Source organism: Taudactylus pleione, unplaced genomic scaffold, assembly GCF_031769625.1.
Source record: "Taudactylus pleione unplaced genomic scaffold, aTauple2 ptg000016l, whole genome shotgun sequence".
NCBI lineage: Eukaryota > Metazoa > Chordata > Amphibia > Anura > Myobatrachidae > Taudactylus > Taudactylus pleione.
In genome coordinates, this window is record NW_028284418.1 from 17,186,402 (window position 1) to 17,210,688 (window position 24,287).

The 24,287-nt window shown below is 33.1% G+C and overlaps 14 non-coding genes across 14 annotated transcripts; all 14 read right to left on the reverse strand.

Annotated features, from left to right (window-relative positions):
• Positions 1–1,262: 1,262 nt before the first annotated feature.
• On the reverse strand, positions 1,263–1,344 carry TRNAL-UAG (transfer RNA leucine (anticodon UAG)). The gene has a single exon. It is a non-coding gene; the product is annotated as a tRNA-Leu (tRNA).
• Positions 1,345–2,994: 1,650 nt separating this feature from the next.
• Positions 2,995–3,076, reverse strand: TRNAL-UAG (transfer RNA leucine (anticodon UAG)). The gene has a single exon. It is a non-coding gene; the product is annotated as a tRNA-Leu (tRNA).
• Positions 3,077–4,726: 1,650 nt separating this feature from the next.
• Positions 4,727–4,808, reverse strand: TRNAL-UAG (transfer RNA leucine (anticodon UAG)). The gene has a single exon. It is a non-coding gene; the product is annotated as a tRNA-Leu (tRNA).
• A 1,650-nt stretch (positions 4,809–6,458) lies between these two features.
• TRNAL-UAG (transfer RNA leucine (anticodon UAG)) lies at positions 6,459–6,540 on the reverse strand. The gene has a single exon. It is a non-coding gene; the product is annotated as a tRNA-Leu (tRNA).
• Positions 6,541–8,190: 1,650 nt separating this feature from the next.
• TRNAL-UAG (transfer RNA leucine (anticodon UAG)) lies at positions 8,191–8,272 on the reverse strand. Its single transcript has one exon. It is a non-coding gene; the product is annotated as a tRNA-Leu (tRNA).
• Positions 8,273–9,922: 1,650 nt separating this feature from the next.
• On the reverse strand, positions 9,923–10,004 carry TRNAL-UAG (transfer RNA leucine (anticodon UAG)). Its single transcript has one exon. It is a non-coding gene; the product is annotated as a tRNA-Leu (tRNA).
• Positions 10,005–11,654: 1,650 nt separating this feature from the next.
• TRNAL-UAG (transfer RNA leucine (anticodon UAG)) lies at positions 11,655–11,736 on the reverse strand. The gene has a single exon. It is a non-coding gene; the product is annotated as a tRNA-Leu (tRNA).
• A 1,650-nt stretch (positions 11,737–13,386) lies between these two features.
• On the reverse strand, positions 13,387–13,468 carry TRNAL-UAG (transfer RNA leucine (anticodon UAG)). The gene has a single exon. It is a non-coding gene; the product is annotated as a tRNA-Leu (tRNA).
• Positions 13,469–15,118: 1,650 nt separating this feature from the next.
• TRNAL-UAG (transfer RNA leucine (anticodon UAG)) lies at positions 15,119–15,200 on the reverse strand. Its single transcript has one exon. It is a non-coding gene; the product is annotated as a tRNA-Leu (tRNA).
• Positions 15,201–16,850: 1,650 nt separating this feature from the next.
• TRNAL-UAG (transfer RNA leucine (anticodon UAG)) lies at positions 16,851–16,932 on the reverse strand. Its single transcript has one exon. It is a non-coding gene; the product is annotated as a tRNA-Leu (tRNA).
• Positions 16,933–18,582: 1,650 nt separating this feature from the next.
• TRNAL-UAG (transfer RNA leucine (anticodon UAG)) lies at positions 18,583–18,664 on the reverse strand. The gene has a single exon. It is a non-coding gene; the product is annotated as a tRNA-Leu (tRNA).
• Positions 18,665–20,314: 1,650 nt separating this feature from the next.
• TRNAL-UAG (transfer RNA leucine (anticodon UAG)) lies at positions 20,315–20,396 on the reverse strand. Its single transcript has one exon. It is a non-coding gene; the product is annotated as a tRNA-Leu (tRNA).
• Positions 20,397–22,046: 1,650 nt separating this feature from the next.
• On the reverse strand, positions 22,047–22,128 carry TRNAL-UAG (transfer RNA leucine (anticodon UAG)). The gene has a single exon. It is a non-coding gene; the product is annotated as a tRNA-Leu (tRNA).
• A 1,650-nt stretch (positions 22,129–23,778) lies between these two features.
• On the reverse strand, positions 23,779–23,860 carry TRNAL-UAG (transfer RNA leucine (anticodon UAG)). Its single transcript has one exon. It is a non-coding gene; the product is annotated as a tRNA-Leu (tRNA).
• Between the last annotated feature and the right edge of the window lie 427 nt (positions 23,861–24,287).

A 24,287-nucleotide genomic window follows, 5' to 3' on the forward strand; every position in this document is an offset into this window, starting at 1 on the left:
GAGCTACTGCATGTGACAGCTTATGGTGTGCTTCCACCAACCAAATTTAGCTTCTTTTATATCTTATCTACTTTAGGAATAAATTTTGATATATATCACTGGATCTTCTCCTTGGAGAATAAATATGGCAGCAGTGGGATTTGATTCCAGCAGCTTGAATAGCTTTGTCATCCTACAACCTGCTGTACACTTTAAAATATTTTTACTCTCATATCTGGAATGTCATTCAAAACTTTACCCAAAGTCAGGAAAAGCAGAGATAAAATGTAAAAGAAGCCAGGTACATTTAACAAGTAATGATTATATTTGTCTTCAAATTTCCTTCATTTAGTGCAACTGATGTATCCAAATAACTTTGAAGTACTATTCAAATGCCTAAGATAGACAGCTGTGAGATTAAAATCCAGAAAGATAGGAAAGATAGAGAAAGCAGAATATAAATCCATCAATTTATACCAATGAGTCACGTTGCCAACATTTCCATCTCTAATTGTATGATAAGACCACTCAGTAATTAAATATTAGTTATGATATTACTTCTAATTACTTCATGCCAACTTAATTTTGGCTCATCTTTACTCTTAGCAGATAACATTTTTAAAACGTTTGGGAAGTCTCTTGTAACAATGATGAACTGTTGAGTAGCTATAGGAATCTTCCACCAACCAAATTCAGTTGGGTAATATCCTATCTAATGGAAAAAAAGAATCACTTTGCCATCAATAACTGCCCTACTCTTTGTATAATAAAGATGGCAGTAGTGAGATTTGCACCCACACCTCCAAAGAGACTGGAGCCTTAATCCAGCGCCTTAGACTGCTCAGCCATGCTACCACATGTGCATGTTGTTAGGGTAGCTCACAGATCTAGAACATCAAAATAAAAGGGTTTTTTTGTTTTAAAGTATTAATTGAAAAGATGTCAGCAAAAGTTAAAAGAAAGTTCATTATTAAACATAAATCCGATGAGAAATTCAGATTTTTTATAGAATTGCATTTTGTTTATTTTCATTGAAATAACAAAAGAAATTGAGATGCATGAATTAATAAAATATTAGTTCTGATAGGGCACATAATTACTTCATGCGAAATTAAAATTTGAATATCTTTATTGTTAGCAGATATCATTATTTTAAAGGTTTGAATAGACTGTTGCAACTATGATGAACTGTTGGGAACTTGGTGGCTAATGCAGGGTACTATCACCAACCTTTTTCAGTTGGTTAATATCTGATCAAAAATCAATTCTTTGGAAAATAAGATTGGCAGCAGTGGGATTTGTACCCACGCCTCCGAAGAGACTGGAGCCTAAATCCAGCGCCTTAGACCGCTCGGCCATGCTACCACTGGCACACATGGAGTTCTTATCTCACAGATCTTTCATATAATTAAGATTGCTGCAAATTAAATGTTTAATTTTGTTTTAAAGCGACACTTGGAAAGAAGTGTCATGTTAAAAGTCTATGAAATGAAAAACAATTCGCTAATACAAGATTTCAATGAAAGGTAAAAACATCCATGTTTTACTTGGTAATATTGATGAGAACTGATTTTTTAATTTTCTCAGTTACTTTTTGTTTGTTTTAACTGACATATTCAAAAATTGAGATGCTTGCTAGATGCATAATGTAGATCGAAGAGATATTCAAAGCCACTTTTTAAGAGCAACAATACATTTTAGATAGTTCTAAAAAAGGTTTGAGAAAACTATTAAAACCATGATAACTTGTTTTGAGCTACTGCATGTGACAGCTTATGGTGTGCTTCCATTAAACAAATTTAGCTTCTTTTATACCTTATCTACTTTAGGAAAGCACTTTGATATATATCACTGGATCTTCTCCTTGGAGAATAAATATGGCAGCAGTGGGATTTGATTCCAGCAGCTTGAATAGCTCTTTCATCCTACAACCTGCTTAACACTTTAAAATATTTTAGCTCTCATATCTGGAATGTCATTCAAAACTTTACCCAAAGTCAGGAAAAGCTGAGATAAAATGCAAAAGAAGCCAGGTACATTTAACAAGTAATGATTATATTTGTCTTCAAATTTCCTTCATTTAGTGCAACTGATGTATCCAAATAACTTTTAAGTATTATTCAAATGCCTAAAATAGACAGCTGTGAGATTAAAATCCAGGGAGATAGGAAAGATAGAGAAATCGGAATATAAATCCATCAATTTATACCAATGAGTAATGTTGCCAACATTTCCATCTCTAATTGTATGATAAGACCACTCAGTAATTAAATATTAGTTATGATATTACTTCTAATTAATTCATGCCAACTTAATTTTGGCTCATCTTTACTCTTAGCAGATAACATTTTTAAAACGTTTGGGAAGTCTCTTGTAACAATGATGAACTGTTGAGTAGGTATAGGAATCTTCCACCAACCAACTTCAGCTGGGTAATATCCTATCTAATGGAAAAAAAGAATCACTTTGCCATCAATAACTGCCCTACTCTTTGTATAATAAAGATGGCAGTAGTGAGATTTGCACCCACACCTCCAAAGAGACTGGAGCCTTAATCAAGTGCCTTAGACTGCTTGGCCATGCTACCACATGTGCATGTTGTTAGGGTAGCTCACAGATCTAGAACATCAAAATTAAAGGTTTTTTTTGTTTTAAAGTATTAATTGAAAAGATGTCAGAAAAGGTTAAAAGAAAGTTCATTATTAAACAAAAATCCGATGTGAAATTCAGATTTTTTTTTGAATTGCATTTTGTTTATTTTCATTGAAATAACAAAAGAAATTGAGATGCATGAAGTAATAAAATATTAGTTCTGATAGGGCACATAATTACTTCATGCAAAATTAAAATTTGAATATCTTTATTGTTAGCAGATATCATTATTTTAAAGGTTTGAGAAGACTGTTGCAACTATGATGAACTGTTGGGAACTTGGTGGCTAATGCAGGGTACTATCACCAACCTTTTTCAGTTGGTTAATATCTGATCAAAAATCAATTCTTTGGAAAATAAGATTGGCAGCAGTGGGATTTGAACCCATGCCTCCGAAGAGACTGGAGCCTAAATCCAGTGCCTTAGACCGCTCGGCCATGCTACCACTGGCACACATGGAGTTCTTATCTCACAGATCTTTCATATAATTAAGATTGCTGCAAATTAAATGTTTAATTTTGTTTTAAAGCGACACATGGAAAGAAGTGTCATGTTAAAAGTCTATGAAATGATAAACAATTCGCTAATACAAGATTTCAATGAAAGGTAAAAACATCCATGTTTTACTTGGTAATATTGATGAGAACTGATTTTTTAATTTTCTCAGTTACTTTTTGTTTGTTTTAACTGACATATTCAAAAATTGAGATGCTTGCTAGATGCATAATGTAGATCGCAGAGATATTCAAAGCCACTTTTTGAGAGCAACAATACATTTTAGATAGTTCTAAAAAAGGTTTGAGAAAACTATTAAAACCATGATAACTTGTTTTGAGCTACTGCATGTGACAGCTTATGGTGTGCTTCCACCAACCAAATTTAGCTTCTTTTATACCTTATCTACTTTAGGAATAAATTTTGATATATATCACTGGATCTTCTCCTTGGAGAATAAATATGGCAGCAGTGGGATTTGATTCCAGCCGCTTGAATAGCTCTGTCATCCTACAACCTGCTGTACACTTTAAAATATTTTTACTCTCATATCTGGAATGTCATTCAAAACTTTACCCAAAGTCAGGAAAAGCAGAGATAAAATGTAAAAGAAGCCAGGTACATTTAACAAGTAATGATTATATTTGTCTTCAAATTTCCTTCATTTAGTGCAACTGATGTATCCAAATAACTTTGAAGTACTATTCAAATGCCTAAGATAGACAGCTGTGAGATTAAAATCCAGAAAGATAGGAAAGATAGAGAAAGCGGAATATAAATCCATCAATTTATACCAATGAGTCACGTTGCCAACATTTCCATCTCTAATTGTATGATAAGACCACTCAGTAATTAAATATTAGTTATGATATTACTTCTAATTACTTCATGCCAACTTAATTTTGGCTCATCTTTACTCTTAGCAGATAACATTTTTAAAACGTTTGGGAAGTCTCTTGTAACAATGATGAACTGTTGAGTAGCTATTGGAATCTTCCACCAACCAAATTCAGTTGGGTAATATCCTATCTAATGGAAAAAAAGAATCACTTTGCCATCAATAACTGCCCTACTCTTTGTATAATAAAGATGGCAGTAGTGAGATTTGCACCCACACCTCCAAAGAGACTGGAGCCTTAATCCAGCGCCTTAGACTGCTCGGCCATGCTACCACATGTGCATGTTGTTAGGGTAGCTCACAGATCTAGAACATCAAAATAAAAGGGTTTTTTTGTTTTAAAGTATTAATTGAAAAGATGTCAGCAAAAGTTGAAAGAAAGTTCATTATTAAACATAAATCCGATGAGAAATTCAGATTTTTTATTGAACTGCATTTTGTTTATTTTCATTGAAATAACAAAAGAAATTGAGATGCATGAAGTAATAAAATATTAGTTCTGATAGGGCACATAAGTACTTCATGCAAAATTAAAATTTGAATATCTTTATTGTTAGCAGATATCATTATTTTAAAGGTTTGAGAAGACTGTTGCAACTATGATGAACTGTTGGGAACTTGGTGGCTAATGCAGGGTACTATCACCAACCTTTTTCAGTTGGTTAATATCTGATCAAAAATCAATTCTTTGGAAAATAAAATTGGCAGCAGTGTGATTTGAACCCACACCTCCGAAGAGACTGGAGCCTAAATCCAGCGCCTTAGACCGCTCGGCCATGCTACCACTGGCACACATTGAGTTCTTGTCTCACAGATCTTTCATATAATTAAGATTGCTGCAAATTAAATGTTTAATTTTGTTTTAAAGCGACACTTGGAAATAAGTGTCATGTTAAAAGTCTATGACATGATAAACAATTCGCTAATACAAGATTTCAATGAAAGGTAAAAACATCCATGTTTTACTTGGTAATATTGATGAGAACTGATTTTTTAATTTTCTCAGTTACTTTTTGTTTGTTTTAACTGACATATTCAAAAATTGAGATGCTTGCTAGATGCATAATGTACCTCGCAGAGATATTCAAAGCCACTTTTTGAGAGCAACAATACATTTTAGATAGTTCTAAAAAAGGTTTGAGAAAACTATTAAAACCATGATAACTTGTTTTGAGCTACTGCATGTGACAGCTTATGGTGTGCTTCCATCAACCAAATTTAGCTTCTTTTATACCTTATCTACTTTAGGAAAGCACTTTGATATATATCACTGGATCTTCTCCGTAGAGAATAAATATGGCAGCAGTGGGATTTGATTCCAGCAGCTTGAAAAGCTCTGTCATCCTACAACCTGCTGTACACTTTAAAATATTTTAACTCTCATATCTGGAATGTCATTCAAAACTTTACCAAAAGTCAGGAAAAGCAGAGATAAAATGTAAAAGAAGCAAGGTACATTTAACAAGTAATGATTATATTTGTCTTCAGATTTCCTTCATTTAGTGCAACTGATGTATCCAAATAACTTTGAAGTACTATTCAAATGCCTAAAATAGACAGCTGTGAGATTAAAATCCAGAAAGATAGGAAAGATAGAGAAATCGGAATATAAATCCATCAATTTATACCAATGAGTCACGTTGCCAACATTTCCATCTCTAATTGTATGATAAGACCACTCAGTAATTAAATATTAGTTATGATATTACTTCTAATTACTTTATGCCAACTTAATTTTGGCTCATCTTTACTCTTAGCAGAAAACATTTTTAAAACGTTTGGGAAGTCTCTTGTAACAATGATGAACTGTTGAGTAGCTATAGGAATCTTCCACCAACCAACTTCAGCTGGGTAATATCCTATCTAATGGAAAAAAAGAATCACTTTGCCATCAATAACTGCCCTACTCTTTGTATAATAAAGATGGCAGTAGTGAGATTTGCACCCACGCCTCCAAAGAGACTGGAGCCTTAATCCAGTGCCTTAGACTGCTCAGCCATGCTACCACATGTGCATGTGGTTATGTTAGCTCACAGATCTAGAACATCAAAATTAAAGGGTTTTTTTGTTTTAAAGTATTAATTGAAAAGATGTCAGCAAAGGTTAAAATAAAGTTCATTATTAAACAAAAATCCGATGTGAAATTCAGATTTTTTTTGGAATTGCATTTTGTTTATTTTCATTGAAATAACAAAAGAAATTGAGATGCATGAAGTAATAAAATATTAGTTCTGATAGGGCACATAATTACTTCATGCAAAATTAAAATTTGAATATCTTTATTGTTAGCAGATATCATTATTTTAAAGGTTTGAGAAGACTGTTGCAACTATGATGAACTGTTGGGAACTTGGTGGCTAATGCAGGGTACTATCACCAACCTTTTTCAGTTGGTTAATATCTGATCAAAAATCAATTCTTTGGAAAATAAGATTGGCAGCAGTGGGATTTGAACCCACGCCTCCGAAGAGACTGGAGCCTAAATCCAGCGCCTTAGACCGCTAGGCCATGCTACCACTGGCACACATGGAGTTCTTATCTCACAGATCTTTCATATAATTAAGATTGCTGCAAATTAAATGTTTAATTTTGTTTTAAAGCGACACTTGGAAAGAAGTGTCATGTTAAAAGTCTATGAAATGATAAACAATTCGCTAATACAAGATTTCAATGAAAGGTAAAAACATCCATGTTTTACTTGGTAATATTGATGAGAACTGATTTTTTAATTTTCTCAGTTACTTTTTGTTTGTTTTAACTGACATATTCAAAAATTGAGATGCTTGCTAGATGCATAATGTAGATCGCAGAGATATTCAAAGCCACTTTTTGAGAGCAACAATACATTTTAGATAGTTCTAAAAAAGGTTTGAGAAAACTATTAAAACCATGATAACTTGTTTTGAGCTACTGCATGTGACAGCTTATGGTGTGCTTCCACCAACCAAATTTAGCTTCTTTTATACCTTATCTACTTTAGGAATAAATTTTGATATATATCACTGGATCTTCTCCTTGGAGAATAAATATGGCAGCAGTGGGATTTGATTCCAGCAGCTTGAATAGCTCTGTCATCCTACAACCTGCTGTACACTTTAAAATATTTTTACTCTCATATCTGGAATGTCATTCAAAACTTCACCCAAAGTCAGGAAAAGCAGAGATAAAATGTAAAAGAAGCCAGGTACATTTAACAAGTAATGATTATATTTGTCTTCAAATTTCCTTCATTTAGTGCAACTGATGTATCCAAATAACTTTTAAGTATTATTCAAATGCCTAAAATAGACAGCTGTGAGATTAAAATCTAGAGAGATAGGAAAGATAGAGAAATCGGAATATAAATCCATCAATTTATACCAATGAGTCACGTTGCCAACATTTCCATCTCTAATTGTATGATAAGACCACTCAGTAATTAAATATTAGTTATGATATTACTTCTAATTAATTCATGCCAACTTAATTTTGGCTCATCTTTACTCTTAGCAGATAACATTTTTAAAACGTTTGGGAAGTCTCTTGTAACAATGATGAACTGTTGAGTAGCTATAGGAATCTTCCACCAACAAACTTCAGTTGGGTAATATCCTATCTAATGGAAAAAAAGAATCACTTTGCCATCAATAACTGCCCTACTCTTTGTATAATAAAGATGGCAGTAGTGAGATTTGCACCCACACCTCCAAAGAGACTGGAGCCTTAATCCAGCGCCTTAGACTGCTCGGCCATGCTACCACATGTGCATGTTGTTAGGGTAGCTCACAGATCTAGAACATCAAAATTAAAGGGTTTTTTTGTTTTAAAGTATTAATTGAAAAGATGTCAGCAAAGGTTAAAAGAAAGTTCATTATTAAACATAAATCCGATGAGAAATTCAGATTTTTTATTGAACTGCATTTTGTTTATTTTCATTGAAATAACAAAAGAAATTGAGATGCATGAAGTAATAAAATATTAGTTCTGATAGGGCACATAATTACTTCATGCAAAATTAAAATTTGAATATCTTTATTGTTAGCAGATATCATTATTTTAAAGGTTTGAGAAGACTGTTGCAACTATGATGAACTGTTGGGAACTTGGTGGCTAATGCAGGGTACTATCACCAACCTTTTTCAGTTGGTTAATATCTGATCAAAAATCAATTCTTTGGAAAATAAAATTGGCAGCAGTGGGATTTGAACCCACGCCTCCGAAGAGACTGGAGCCTAAATCCAGCGCCTTAGACCGCTCGGCCATGCTACCACTGGCACACATGGAGTTCTTGTCTCACAGATCTTTCATATAATTAAGATTGCTGCAAATTAAATGTTTAATTTTGTTTTAAAGCGACACTTGGAAATAAGTGTCATGTTAAAAGTCTATGAAATGATAAACAATTCGCTAATACAAGATTTCAATGAAAGGTAAAAACATCCATGTTTTACTTGGTAATATTGATGAGAACTGATTTTTTAATTTTCTCAGTAACTTTTTGTTTGTTTTAACTGACATATTCAAAAATTGAGATGCTTGCTAGATGCATAATGTACCTCGCAGAAATATTCAAAGCCACTTTTTGAGAGCAACAATACATTTTAGATAGTTCTAAAAAAGGTTTGAGAAAACTATTAAAACCATGATAACTTGTTTTGAGCTACTGCATGTGACAGCTTATGGTGTGCTTCCACCAACCAAATTTAGCTTCTTTTATACCTTATCTACTTTAGGAATAAATTTATATATATATCACTGGATCTTCTCCTTGGAGAATAAATATGGCAGCAGTGGGATTTGATTCCAGCAGCTTGAATAGCTTTGTCATCCTACAACCTGCTGTACACTTTAAAATATTTTTACTCTCATATCTGGAATGTCATTCAAAACTTTACCCAAAGTCAGGAAAAGCAGAGATAAAATGTAAAAGAAGCCAGGTACATTTAACAAGTAATGATTATATTTGTCTTCAAATTTCCTTCATTTAGTGCAACTGATGTATCCAAATAACTTTGAAGTACTATTCAAATGCCTATGATAGACAGCTGTGAGATTAAAATCCAGAAAGATAGGAAAGATAGAGAAAGCAGAATATAAATCCATCAATTTATACCAATGAGTCACGTTGCCAACATTTCCATCTCTAATTGTATGATAAGACCACTCAGTAATTAAATATTAGTTATGATATTACTTCTAATTAATTCATGCCAACTTAATTTTGGCTCATCTTTACTCTTAGCAGATAACATTTTTAAAACGTTTGGGAAGTCTCTTGTAACAATGATGAACTGTTGAGTAGCTATAGGAATCTTCCACCAACAAACTTCAGTTGGGTAATATCCTATCTAATGGAAAAAAAGAATCACTTTGCCATCAATAACTGCCCTACTCTTTGTATAATAAAGATGGCAGTAGTGAGATTTGCACCCACACCTCCAAAGAGACTGGAGCCTTAATCCAGCGCCTTAGACTGCTCGGCCATGCTACCACATGTGCATGTTGTTAGGGTAGCTCACAGATCTAGAACATCAAAATTAAAGGGTTTTTTTGTTTTAAAGTATTAATTGAAAAGATGTCAGCAAAGGTTAAAAGAAAGTTCATTATTAAACATAAATCCGATGAGAAATTCAGATTTTTTATTGAACTGCATTTTGTTTATTTTCATTGAAATAACAAAAGAAATTGAGATGCATGAAGTAATAAAATATTAGTTCTGATAGGGCACATAATTACTTCATGCAAAATTAAAATTTGAATATCTTTATTGTTAGCAGATATCATTATTTTAAAGGTTTGAGAAGACTGTTGCAACTATGATGAACTGTTGGGAACTTGGTGGCTAATGCAGGGTACTATCACCAACTTTTTTCAGTTGGTTAATATCTGATCAAAAATCAATTCTTTGGAAAATAAAATTGGCAGCAGTGGGATTTGAACCCACGCCTCCGAAGAGACTGGAGCCTAAATCCAGCGCCTTAGACCGCTCGGCCATGCTACCACTGGCACACATGGAGTTCTTGTCTCACAGATCTTTCATATAATTAAGATTGCTGCAAATTAAATGTTTAATTTTGTTTTAAAGCGACACTTGGAAATAAGTGTCATGTTAAAAGTCTATGAAATGATAAACAATTCGCTAATACAAGATTTCAATGAAAGGTAAAAACATCCATGTTTTACTTGGTAATATTGATGAGAACTGATTTTTTAATTTTCTCAGTAACTTTTTGTTTGTTTTAACTGACATATTCAAAAATTGAGATGCTTGCTAGATGCATAATGTACCTCGCAGAAATATTCAAAGCCACTTTTTGAGAGCAACAATACATTTTAGATAGTTCTAAAAAAGGTTTGAGAAAACTATTAAAACCATGATAACTTGTTTTGAGCTACTGCATGTGACAGCTTATGGTGTGCTTCCACCAACCAAATTTAGCTTCTTTTATACCTTATCTACTTTAGGAATAAATTTATATATATATCACTGGATCTTCTCCTTGGAGAATAAATATGGCAGCAGTGGGATTTGATTCCAGCAGCTTGAATAGCTTTGTCATCCTACAACCTGCTGTACACTTTAAAATATTTTTACTCTCATATCTGGAATGTCATTCAAAACTTTACCCAAAGTCAGGAAAAGCAGAGATAAAATGTAAAAGAAGCCAGGTACATTTAACAAGTAATGATTATATTTGTCTTCAAATTTCCTTCATTTAGTGCAACTGATGTATCCAAATAACTTTGAAGTACTATTCAAATGCCTATGATAGACAGCTGTGAGATTAAAATCCAGAAAGATAGGAAAGATAGAGAAAGCAGAATATAAATCCATCAATTTATACCAATGAGTCACGTTGCCAACATTTCCATCTCTAATTGTATGATAAGACCACTCAGTAATTAAATATTAGTTATGATATTACTTCTAATTACTTCATGCCAACTTAATTTTGGCTCATCTTTACTCTTAGCAGATAACATTTTTAAAACGTTTGGGAAGTCTCTTGTAACAATGATGAACTGTTGAGTAGGTACAGGAATCTTCCACCAACCAACTTCAGCTGGGTAATATCCTATCTAATGGAAAAAAAGAATCACTTTGCCATCAATAACTGCCCTACTCTTTGTATAATAAAGATGGCAGTAGTGAGATTTGCACCCACACCTCCAAAGAGACTGGAGCCTTAATCAAGTGCCTTAGACTGCTCGGCCATGCTACCACATGTGCATGTTGTTAGGGTAGCTCACAGATCTAGAACATCAAAATTAAAGGGTTTTTTTGTTTTAAAGTATTAATTGAAAAGATGTCAGCAAAGGTTAAAAGAAAGTTCATTATTAAACATAAATCCGATGAGAAATTCAGATTTTTTATTGAACTGCATTTTGTTTATTTTCATTGAAATAACAAAAGAAATTGAGATGCATGAAGTAATAAAATATTAGTTCTGATAGGGCACATAATTACTTCATGCAAAATTAAAATTTGAATATCTTTATTGTTAGCAGATATCATTATTTTAAAGGTTTGAGAAGACTGTTGCAACTATGATGAACTGTTGGGAACTTGGTGGCTAATGCAGGGTACTATCACCAACCTTTTTCAGTTGGTTAATATCTGATCAAAAATCAATTCTTTGGAAAATAAAATTGGCAGCAGTGGGATTTGAACCCACACCTCCGAAGAGACTGGAGCCTAAATCCAGCGCCTTAGACCGCTCGGCCATGCTACCACTGGCACACATGGAGTTCTTGTCTCACAGATCTTTCATATAATTAAGATTGCTGCAAATTAAATGTTTAATTTTGTTTTAAAGCGACACTTGGAAAGAAGTGTCATGTTAAAAGTCTATGAAATGATAAACAATTCGCTAATACAAGATTTCAATGAAAGGTAAAAACATCCATGTTTTACTTGGTAATATTGATGAGAACTGATTTTTTAATTTTCTCAGTAACTTTTTGTTTGTTTTAACTGACATATTCAAAAATTGAGATGCTTGCTAGATGCATAATGTACCTCGCAGAGATATTCAAAGCCACTTTTTGAGAGCAACAATACATTTTAGATAGTTCTAAAAAAGGTTTGAGAAAACTATTAAAACCATGATAACTTGTTTTGAGCTACTGCATGTGACAGCTTATGGTGTGCTTCCACCAACCAAATTTAGCTTCTTTTATACCTTATCTACTTTAGGAATAAATTTTGATATATATCACTGGATCTTCTCCTTGGAGAATAAATATGGCAGCAGTGGGATTTGATTCCAGCAGCTTGAATAGCTTTCTCATCCTACAACCTGCTGTACACTTTAAAATATTTTTACTCTCATATCTGGAATGTCATTCAAAACTTTACCCAAAGTCAGGAAAAGCAGAGATAAAATGTAAAAGAAGCCAGGTACATTTAACAAGTAATGATTATATTTGTCTTCAAATTTCCTTCATTTAGTGCAACTGATGTATCCAAATAACTTTGAAGTACTATTCAAATGCCTATGATAGACAGCTGTGAGATTAAAATCCAGAAAGATAGGAAAGATAGAGAAAGCAGAATATAAATCCATCAATTTATACCAATGAGTCACGTTGCCAACATTTCCATCTCTAATTGTATGATAAGACCACTCAGTAATTAAATATTAGTTATGACATTACTTCTAATTACTTCATGCCAACTTAATTTTGGCTCATCTTTACTCTTAGCAGATAACATTTTTAAAACGTTTGGGAAGTCTCTTGTAACAATGATGAACTGTTGAGTAGGTACAGGAATCTTCCACCAACCAACTTCAGCTGGGTAATATCCTATCTAATGGAAAAAAAGAATCACTTTGCCATCAATAACTGCCCTACACTTTGTATAATAAAGATGGCAGTAGAGAGATTTGCACCCACACCTCCAAAGAGACTGGAGCCTTAATCAAGTGCCTTAGACTGCTCGGCCATGCTACCACATGTGCATGTTGTTAGGGTAGCTCACAGATCTAGAACATCAAAATTAAAGGGTTTTTTTGTTTTAAAGTATTAATTGAAAAGATGTCAGCAAAGGTTAAAAGAAAGTTCATTATTAAACATAAATCCGATGAGAAATTCAGATTTTTTATTGAACTGCATTTTGTTTATTTTCATTTAAATAACAAAAGAAATTGAGATGCATGAAGTAATAAAATATTAGTTCTGATAGGGCACATAATTACTTTATGCAAAATTAAAATTTGAATATCTTTATTGTTAGCAGATATCATTATTTTAAAGGTTTGAGAAGACTGTTGCAACTATGATGAACTGTTGGGAACTTGGTGGCTAATGCAGGGTACTATCACCAACCTTTTTCAGTTGGTTAATATCTGATCAAAAATCAATTCTTTGGAAAATAAAATTGGCAGCAGTGGGATTTGAACCCACACCTCCGAAGAGACTGGAGCCTAAATCCAGCGCCTTAGACCGCTCGGCCATGCTACCACTGGCACACATGGAGTTCTTGTCTCACAGATCTTTCATATAATTAAGATTGCTGCAAATTAAATGTTTAATTTTGTTTTAAAGCAACACTTGGAAAGAAGTGTCATGTTAAAAGTCTATGAAATGATAAACAATTCGCTAATACAAGATTTCAATGAAAGGTAAAAACATCCATGTTTTACTTGGTAATATTGATGAGAACTGATTTTTTAATTTTCTCAGTAACTTTTTGTTTGTTTTAACTGACATATTCAAAAATTGAGATGCTTGCTAGATGCATAATGTACCTCGCAGAGATATTCAAAGCCACTTTTTGAGAGCAACAATACATTTTAGATAGTTCTAAAAAAGGTTTGAGAAAACTATTAAAACCATGATAACTTGTTTTGAGCTACTGCATGTGACAGCTTATGGTGTGCTTCCACCAACCAAATTTAGCTTCTTTTATACCTTATCTACTTTAGGAATAAATTTTGATATATATCACTGGATCTTCTCCTTGGAGAATAAATATGGCAGCAGTGGGATTTGATTCCAGCAGCTTGAATAGCTTTCTCATCCTACAACCTGCTGTACACTTTAAAATATTTTTACTCTCATATCTGGAATGTCATTCAAAACTTTACCCAAAGTCAGGAAAAGCAGAGATAAAATGTAAAAGAAGCCAGGTACATTTAACAAGTAATGATTATATTTGTCTTCAAATTTCCTTCATTTAGTGCAACTGATGTATCCAAATAACTTTGAAGTACTATTCAAATGCCTATGATAGACAGCTGTGAGATTAAAATCCAGAAAGATAGGAAAGATAGAGAAAGCAGAATATAAATCCATCAATTTATACCAATGAGTCACGTTGCCAACATTTCCATCTCTAATTGTATGATAAGACCACTCAGTAATTAAATATTAGTTATGATATTACTTCTAATTACTTCATGCCAACTTAATTTTGGCTCATCTTTACTCTTAGCAGATAACATTTTTAAAACGTTTGGGAAGTCTCTTGTAACAATGATGAACTGTTGAGTAGGTACAGGAATCTTCCACCAACCAACTTCAGCTGGGTAATATCCTATCTAATGGAAAAAAAGAATCACTTTGCCATCAATAACTGCCCTACTCTTTGTATAATAAAGATGGCAGTAGTGAGATTTGCACCCACACCTCCAAAGAGACTGGAGCCTTAATCAAGTGCCTTAGACTGCTCGGCCATGCTACCACATGTGCATGTTGTTAGGGTAGCTCACAGATCTAGAACATCAAAATTAAAGGGTTTTTTTGTTTTAAAGTATTAATTGAAAAGATGTCAGCAAAGGTTAAAAGAAAGTTCATTATTAAACATAAATCCGATGAGAAATTCAGATTTTTTATTGAACTGCATTTTGTTTATTTTCATTGAAATAACAAAAGAAATTGAGATGCATGAAGTAATAAAATATTAGTTCTGATAGGGCACATAATTACTTCATGCAAAATTAAAATTTGAATATCTTTATTGTTAGCAGATATCATTATTTTAAAGGTTTGAGAAGACTGTTGCAACTATGATGAACTGTTGGGAACTTGGTGGCTAATGCAGGGTACTATCACCAACCTTTTTCAGTTGGTTAATATCTGATCAAAAATCAATTCTTTGGAAAATAAAATTGGCAGCAGTGGGATTTGAACCCACACCTCCGAAGAGACTGGAGCCTAAATCCAGCGCCTTAGACCGCTCGGCCATGCTACCACTGGCACACATGGAGTTCTTGTCTCACAGATCTTTCATATAATTAAGATTGCTGCAAATTAAATGTTTAATTTTGTTTTAAAGCGACACTTGGAAAGAAGTGTCATGTTAAAAGTCTATGAAATGATAAACAATTCGCTAATACAAGATTTCAATGAAAGGTAAAAACATCCATGTTTTACTTGGTAATATTGATGAGAACTGATTTTTTAATTTTCTCAGTAACTTTTTGTTTGTTTTAACTGACATATTCAAAAATTGAGATGCTTGCTAGATGCATAATGTACCTCGCAGAGATATTCAAAGCCACTTTTTGAGAGCAACAATACATTTTAGATAGTTCTAAAAAAGGTTTGAGAAAACTATTAAAACCATGATAACTTGTTTTGAGCTACTGCATGTGACAGCTTATGGTGTGCTTCCACCAACCAAATTTAGCTTCTTTTATACCTTATCTACTTTAGGAATAAATTTTGATATATATCACTGGATCTTCTCCTTGGAGAATAAATATGGCAGCAGTGGGATTTGATTCCAGCAGCTTGAATAGCTTTCTCATCCTACAACCTGCTGTACACTTTAAAATATTTTTACTCTCATATCTGGAATGTCATTCAAAACTTTACCCAAAGTCAGGAAAAGCAGAGATAAAATGTAAAAGAAGCCAGGTACATTTAACAAGTAATGATTATATTTGTCTTCAAATTTCCTTCATTTAGTGCAACTGATGTATCCAAATAACTTTGAAGTACTATTCAAATGCCTATGATAGACAGCTGTGAGATTAAAATCCAGAAAGATAGGAAAGGTAGAGAAAGCAGAATATAAATCCATCAATTTATACCAATGAGTCACGTTGCCAACATTTCCATCTCTAATTGTATGATAAGACCACTCAGTAATTAAATATTAGTTATGATATTACTTCTAATTACTTCATGCCAACTTAATTTTGGCTCATCTTTACTCTTAGCAGATAACATTTTTAAAACGTTTGGGAAGTCTCTTGTAACAATGATGAACTGTTGAGTAGCTATAGGAATCTTCCACCAACCAAATTCAGTTGGGTAATATCCTATCTAATGGAAAAAAAGAATCACTTTGCCATCAATAACTGCCCTACTCTTTGTATAATAAAGATGGCAGTAGTGAGATTTGCACCCACACCTCCAAAGAGACTGGAGCCTTAATCCAGCGCCTTAGACTGCTCGGCCATGCTACCACATGTGCATGTTGTTAGGGTAGCTCACAGATCTAGAACATCAAAATAAAAGGGTTTTTTTGTTTTAAAGTATTAATTGAAAAGATGTCAGCAAAAGTTAAAAGAAAGTTCATTATTAAACATAAATCCGATGAGAAATTCAGATTTTTTATAGAATTGCATTTTGTTTATTTTCATTGAAATAACAAAAGAAATTGAGATGCATGAAGTAATAAAATATTAGTTCTGATAGGGCACATAATTACTTCATGCAAAATTAAAATTTGAATATCTTTATTGTTAGCAGATATCATTATTTTAAAGGTTTGAGAAGACTGTTGCAACTATGATGAACTGTTGGGAACTTGGTGGCTAATGCAGGGTACTATCACCAACCTTTTTCAGTTGGTTAATATCTGATCAAAAATCAATTCTTTGGAAAATAAAATTGGCAGCAGTGGGATTTGAACCCACGCCTCCGAAGAGACTGGAGCCTAAATCCAGCGCCTTAGACCGCTCGGCCATGCTACCACTGGCACACATGGAGTTCTTGTCTCACAGATCTTTCATATAATTAAGATTGCTGCAAATTAAATGTTTAATTTTGTTTTAAAGCGACACTTGGAAATAAGTGTCATGTTAAAAGTCTATGAAATGATAAACAATTCGCTAATACAAGATTTCAATGAAAGGTAAAAACATCCATGTTTTACTTGGTAATATTGATGAGAACTGATTTTTTAATTTTCTCAGTAACTTTTTGTTTGTTTTAACTGACATATTCAAAAATTGAGATGCTTGCTAGATGCATAATGTACCTCGCAGAAATATTCAAAGCCACTTTTTGAGAGCAACAATACATTTTAGATAGTTCTAAAAAAGGTTTGAGAAAACTATTAAAACCATGATAACTTGTTTTGAGCTACTGCATGTGACAGCTTATGGTGTGCTTCCACCAACCAAATTTAGCTTCTTTTATACCTTATCTACTTTAGGAATAAATTTATATATATATCACTGGATCTTCTCCTTGGAGAATAAATATGGCAGCAGTGGGATTTGATTCCAGCAGCTTGAATAGCTTTGTCATCCTACAACCTGCTGTACACTTTAAAATATTTTTACTCTCATATCTGGAATGTCATTCAAAACTTTACCCAAAGTCAGGAAAAGCAGAGATAAAATGTAAAAGAAGCCAGGTACATTTAACAAGTAATGATTATATTTGTCTTCAAATTTCCTTCATTTAGTGCAACTGATGTATCCAAATAACTTTGAAGTACTATTCAAATGCCTATGATAGACAGCTGTGAGATTAAAATCCAGAAAGATAGGAAAGATAGAGAAAGCAGAATATAAATCCATCAATTTATACCAATGAGTCACGTTGCCAACATTTCCATCTCTAATTGTATGATAAGACCACTCAGTAATTAAATATTAGTTATGATATTACTTCTAATTACTTCATGCCAACTTAATTTTGGCTCATCTTTACTCTTAGCAGATAACATTTTTAAAACGTTTGGGAAGTCTCTTGTAACAATGATGAACTGTTGAGTAGGTACAGGAATCTTCCACCAACCAACTTCAGCTGGGTAATATCCTATCTAATGGAAAAAAAGAATCACTTTGCCATCAATAACTGCCCTACTCTTTGTATAATAAAGATGGCAGTAGTGAGATTTGCACCCACACCTCCAAAGAGACTGGAGCCTTAATCAAGTGCCTTAGACTGCTCGGCCATGCTACCACATGTGCATGTTGTTAGGGTAGCTCACAGATCTAGAACATCAAAATTAAAGGGTTTTTTTGTTTTAAAGTATTAATTGAAAAGATGTCAGCAAAGGTTAAAAGAAAGTTCATTATTAAACATAAATCCGATGAGAAATTCAGATTTTTTATTGAACTGCATTTTGTTTATTTTCATTGAAATAACAAAAGAAATTGAGATGCATGAAGTAATAAAATATTAGTTCTGATAGGGCACATAATTACTTCATGCAAAATTAAAATTTGAATATCTTTATTGTTAGCAGATATCATTATTTTAAAGGTTTGAGAAGACTGTTGCAACTATGATGAACTGTTGGGAACTTGGTGGCTAATGCAGGGTACTATCACCAACCTTTTTCAGTTGGTTAATATCTGATCAAAAATCAATTCTTTGGAAAATAAAATTGGCAGCAGTGGGATTTGAACCCACACCTCCGAAGAGACTGGAGCCTAAATCCAGCGCCTTAGACCGCTCGGCCATGCTACCACTGGCACACATGGAGTTCTTGTCTCACAGATCTTTCATATAATTAAGATTGCTGCAAATTAAATGTTTAATTTTGTTTTAAAGCGACACTTGGAAAGAAGTGTCATGTTAAAAGTCTATGAAATGATAAACAATTCGCTAATACAAGATTTCAATGAAAGGTAAAAACATCCATGTTTTACTTGGTAATATTGATGAGAACTGATTTTTTAATTTTCTCAGTAACTTTTTGTTTGTTTTAACTGACATATTCAAAAATTGAGATGCTTGCTAGATGCATAATGTACCTCGCAGAGATATTCAAAGCCACTTTTTGAGAGCAACAATACATTTTAGATAGTTCTAAAAAAGGTTTGAGAAAACTATTAAAACCATGATAACTTGTTTTGAGCTACTGCATGTGACAGCTTATGGTGTGCTTCCACCAACCAAATTTAGCTTCTTTTATACCTTATCTACTTTAGGAATAAATTTTGATATATATCACTGGATCTTCTCCTTGGAGAATAAATATGGCAGCAGTGGGATTTGATTCCAGCAGCTTGAATAGCTTTGTCATCCTACAACCTGCTGTACACTTTAAAATATTTTTACTCTCATATCTGGAATGTCATTCAAAACTTTACCCAAAGTCAGGAAAAGCAGAGATAAAATGTAAAAGAAGCCAGGTACATTTAACAAGTAATGATTATATTTGTCTTCAAATTTCCTTCATTTAGTGCAACTGATGTATCCAAATAACTTTGAAGTACTATTCAAATGCCTATGATAGACAGCTGTGAGATTAAAATCCAGAAAGATAGGAAAGATAGAGAAAGCAGAATATAAATCCATCAATTTATACCAATGAGTCACGTTGCCAACATTTCCATCTCTAATTGTATGATAAGACCACTCAGTAATTAAATATTAGTTATGATATTACTTCTAATTACTTCATGCCAACTTAATTTTGGCTCATCTTTACTCTTAGCAGATAACATTTTTAAAACGTTTGGGAAGTCTCTTGTAACAATGATGAACTGTTGAGTAGGTACAGGAATCTTCCACCAACCAACTTCAGCTGGGTAATATCCTATCTAATGGAAAAAAAGAATCACTTTGCCATCAATAACTGCCCTACTCTTTGTATAATAAAGATGGCAGTAGTGAGATTTGCACCCACACCTCCAAAGAGACTGGAGCCTTAATCAAGTGCCTTAGACTGCTCGGCCATGCTACCACATGTGCATGTTGTTAGGGTAGCTCACAGATCTAGAACATCAAAATTAAAGGGTTTTTTTGTTTTAAAGTATTAATTGAAAAGATGTCAGCAAAGGTTAAAAGAAAGTTCATTATTAAACATAAATCCGATGAGAAATTCAGATTTTTTATTGAACTGCATTTTGTTTATTTTCATTGAAATAACAAAAGAAATTGAGATGCATGAAGTAATAAAATATTAGTTCTGATAGGGCACATAATTACTTCATGCAAAATTAAAATTTGAATATCTTTATTGTTAGCAGATATCATTATTTTAAAGGTTTGAGAAGACTGTTGCAACTATGATGAACTGTTGGGAACTTGGTGGCTAATGCAGGGTACTATCACCAACCTTTTTCAGTTGGTTAATATCTGATCAAAAATCAATTCTTTGGAAAATAAAATTGGCAGCAGTGGGATTTGAACCCACACCTCCGAAGAGACTGGAGCCTAAATCCAGCGCCTTAGACCGCTCGGCCATGCTACCACTGGCACACATGGAGTTCTTGTCTCACAGATCTTTCATATAATTAAGATTGCTGCAAATTAAATGTTTAATTTTGTTTTAAAGCGACACTTGGAAAGAAGTGTCATGTTAAAAGTCTATGAAATGATAAACAATTCGCTAATACAAGATTTCAATGAAAGGTAAAAACATCCATGTTTTACTTGGTAATATTGATGAGAACTGATTTTTTAATTTTCTCAGTAACTTTTTGTTTGTTTTAACTGACATATTCAAAAATTGAGATGCTTGCTAGATGCATAATGTACCTCGCAGAGATATTCAAAGCCACTTTTTGAGAGCAACAATACATTTTAGATAGTTCTAAAAAAGGTTTGAGAAAACTATTAAAACCATGATAACTTGTTTTGAGCTACTGCATGTGACAGCTTATGGTGTGCTTCCACCAACCAAATTTAGCTTCTTTTATACCTTATCTACTTTAGGAATAAATTTTGATATATATCACTGGATCTTCTCCTTGGAGAATAAATATGGCAGCAGTGGGATTTGATTCCAGCAGCTTGAATAGCTTTCTCATCCTACAACCTGCTGTACACTTTAAAATATTTTTACTCTCATATCTGGAATGTCATTCAAAACTTTACCCAAAGTCAGGAAAAGCAGAGATAAAATGTAAAAGAAGCCAGGTACATTTAACAAGTAATGATTATATTTGTCTTCAAATTTCCTTCATTTAGTGCAACTGATGTATCCAAATAACTTTGAAGTACTATTCAAATGCCTATGATAGACAGCTGTGAGATTAAAATCCAGAAAGATAGGAAAGATAGAGAAAGCAGAATATAAATCCATCAATTTATACCAATGAGTCACGTTGCCAACATTTCCATCTCTAATTGTATGATAAGACCACTCAGTAATTAAATATTAGTTATGATATTACTTCTAATTACTTCATGCCAACTTAATTTTGGCTCATCTTTACTCTTAGCAGATAACATTTTTAAAACGTTTGGGAAGTCTCTTGTAACAATGATGAACTGTTGAGTAGGTACAGGAATCTTCCACCAACCAACTTCAGCTGGGTAATATCCTATCTAATGGAAAAAAAGAATCACTTTGCCATCAATAACTGCCCTACTCTTTGTATAATAAAGATGGCAGTAGTGAGATTTGCACCCACACCTCCAAAGAGACTGGAGCCTTAATCAAGTGCCTTAGACTGCTCGGCCATGCTACCACATGTGCATGTTGTTAGGGTAGCTCACAGATCTAGAACATCAAAATTAAAGGGTTTTTTTGTTTTAAAGTATTAATTGAAAAGATGTCAGCAAAGGTTAAAAGAAAGTTCATTATTAAACATAAATCCGATGAGAAATTCAGATTTTTTATTGAACTGCATTTTGTTTATTTTCATTGAAATAACAAAAGAAATTGAGATGCATGAAGTAATAAAATATTAGTTCTGATAGGGCACATAATTACTTCATGCAAAATTAAAATTTGAATATCTTTATTGTTAGCAGATATCATTATTTTAAAGGTTTGAGAAGACTGTTGCAACTATGATGAACTGTTGGGAACTTGGTGGCTAATGCAGGGTACTATCACCAACCTTTTTCAGTTGGTTAATATCTGATCAAAAATCAATTCTTTGGAAAATAAAATTGGCAGCAGTGGGATTTGAACCCACACCTCCGAAGAGACTGGAGCCTAAATCCAGCGCCTTAGACCGCTCGGCCATGCTACCACTGGCACACATGGAGTTCTTGTCTCACAGATCTTTCATATAATTAAGATTGCTGCAAATTAAATGTTTAATTTTGTTTTAAAGCGACACTTGGAAAGAAGTGTCATGTTAAAAGTCTATGAAATGATAAACAATTCGCTAATACAAGATTTCAATGAAAGGTAAAAACATCCATGTTTTACTTGGTAATATTGATGAGAACTGATTTTTTAATTTTCTCAGTAACTTTTTGTTTGTTTTAACTGACATATTCAAAAATTGAGATGCTTGCTAGATGCATAATGTACCTCGCAGAGATATTCAAAGCCACTTTTTGAGAGCAACAATACATTTTAGATAGTTCTAAAAAAGGTTTGAGAAAACTATTAAAACCATGATAACTTGTTTTGAGCTACTGCATGTGACAGCTTATGGTGTGCTTCCACCAACCAAATTTAGCTTCTTTTATACCTTATCTACTTTAGGAATAAATTTTGATATATATCACTGGATCTTCTCCTTGGAGAATAAATATGGCAGCAGTGGGATTTGATTCCAGCAGCTTGAATAGCTTTCTCATCCTACAACCTGCTGTACACTTTAAAATATTTTTACTCTCATATCTGGAATGTCATTCAAAACTTTACCCAAAGTCAGGAAAAGCAGAGATAAAATGTAAAAGAAGCCAGGTACATTTAACAAGTAATGATTATATTTGTCTTCAAATTTCCTTCATTTAGTGCAACTGATGTATCCAAATAACTTTGAAGTACTATTCAAATGCCTATGATAGACAGCTGTGAGATTAAAATCCAGAAAGATAGGAAAGATAGAGAAAGCAGAATATAAATCCATCAATTTATACCAATGAGTCACGTTGCCAACATTTCCATCTCTAATTGTATGATAAGACCACTCAGTAATTAAATATTAGTTATGATATTACTTCTAATTACTTCATGCCAACTTAATTTTGGCTCATCTTTACTCTTAGCAGATAACATTTTTAAAACGTTTGGGAAGTCTCTTGTAACAATGATGAACTGTTGAGTAGCTATAGGAATCTTCCACCAACCAAATTCAGTTGGGTAATATCCTATCTAATGGAAAAAAAGAATCACTTTGCCATCAATAACTGCCCTACTCTTTGTATAATAAAGATGGCAGTAGTGAGATTTGCACCCACACCTCCAAAGAGACTGGAGCCTTAATCCAGCGCCTTAGACTGCTCGGCCATGCTACCACATGTGCATGTTGTTAGGGTAGCTCACAGATCTAGAACATCAAAATAAAAGGGTTTTTTTGTTTTAAAGTATTAATTGAAAAGATGTCAGCAAAAGTTAAAAGAAAGTTCATTATTAAACATAAATCCGATGAGAAATTCAGATTTTTTATAGAATTGCATTTTGTTTATTTTCATTGAAATAACAAAAGAAATTGAGATGCATGAAGTAATAAAATATTAGTTCTGATAGGGCACATAATTACTTCATGCAAAATTAAAATTTGAATATCTTTATTGTTAGCAGATATCATTATTTTAAAGGTTTGAGAAGACTGTTGCAACTATGATGAACTGTTGGGAACTTGGTGGCTAATGCAGGGTACTATCACCAACCTTTTTCAGTTGGTTAATATCTGATCAAAAATCAATTCTTTGGAAAATAAGATTGGCAGCAGTGGGATTTGAACCCACGCCTCCGAAGAGACTGGAGCCTAAATCCAGCGCCTTAGACCGCTCGGCCATGCTACCACTGGCACACATGGAGTTCTTATCTCACAGATCTTTCATATAATTAAGATTGCTGCAAATTAAATGTTTAATTTTGTTTTAAAGCGACACTTGGAAAGAAGTGTCATGTTAAAAGTCTATGAAATGATAAACAATTCGCTAATACAAGATTTCAATGAAAGGTAAAAACATCCATGTTTTACTTGGTAATATTGATGAGAACTGATTTTTTAATTTTCTCAGTTACTTTTTGTTTGTTTTAACTGACATATTCAAAAATTGAGATGCTTGCTAGATGCATAATGTAGATCGCAGAGATATTCAAAGCCACTTTTTGAGAGCAACAATACATTTTAGATAGTTCTAAAAAAGGTTTGAGAAAACTATTAAAACCATGATAACTTGTTTTGAGCTACTGCATGTGACAGCTTATGGTGTGCTTCCACCA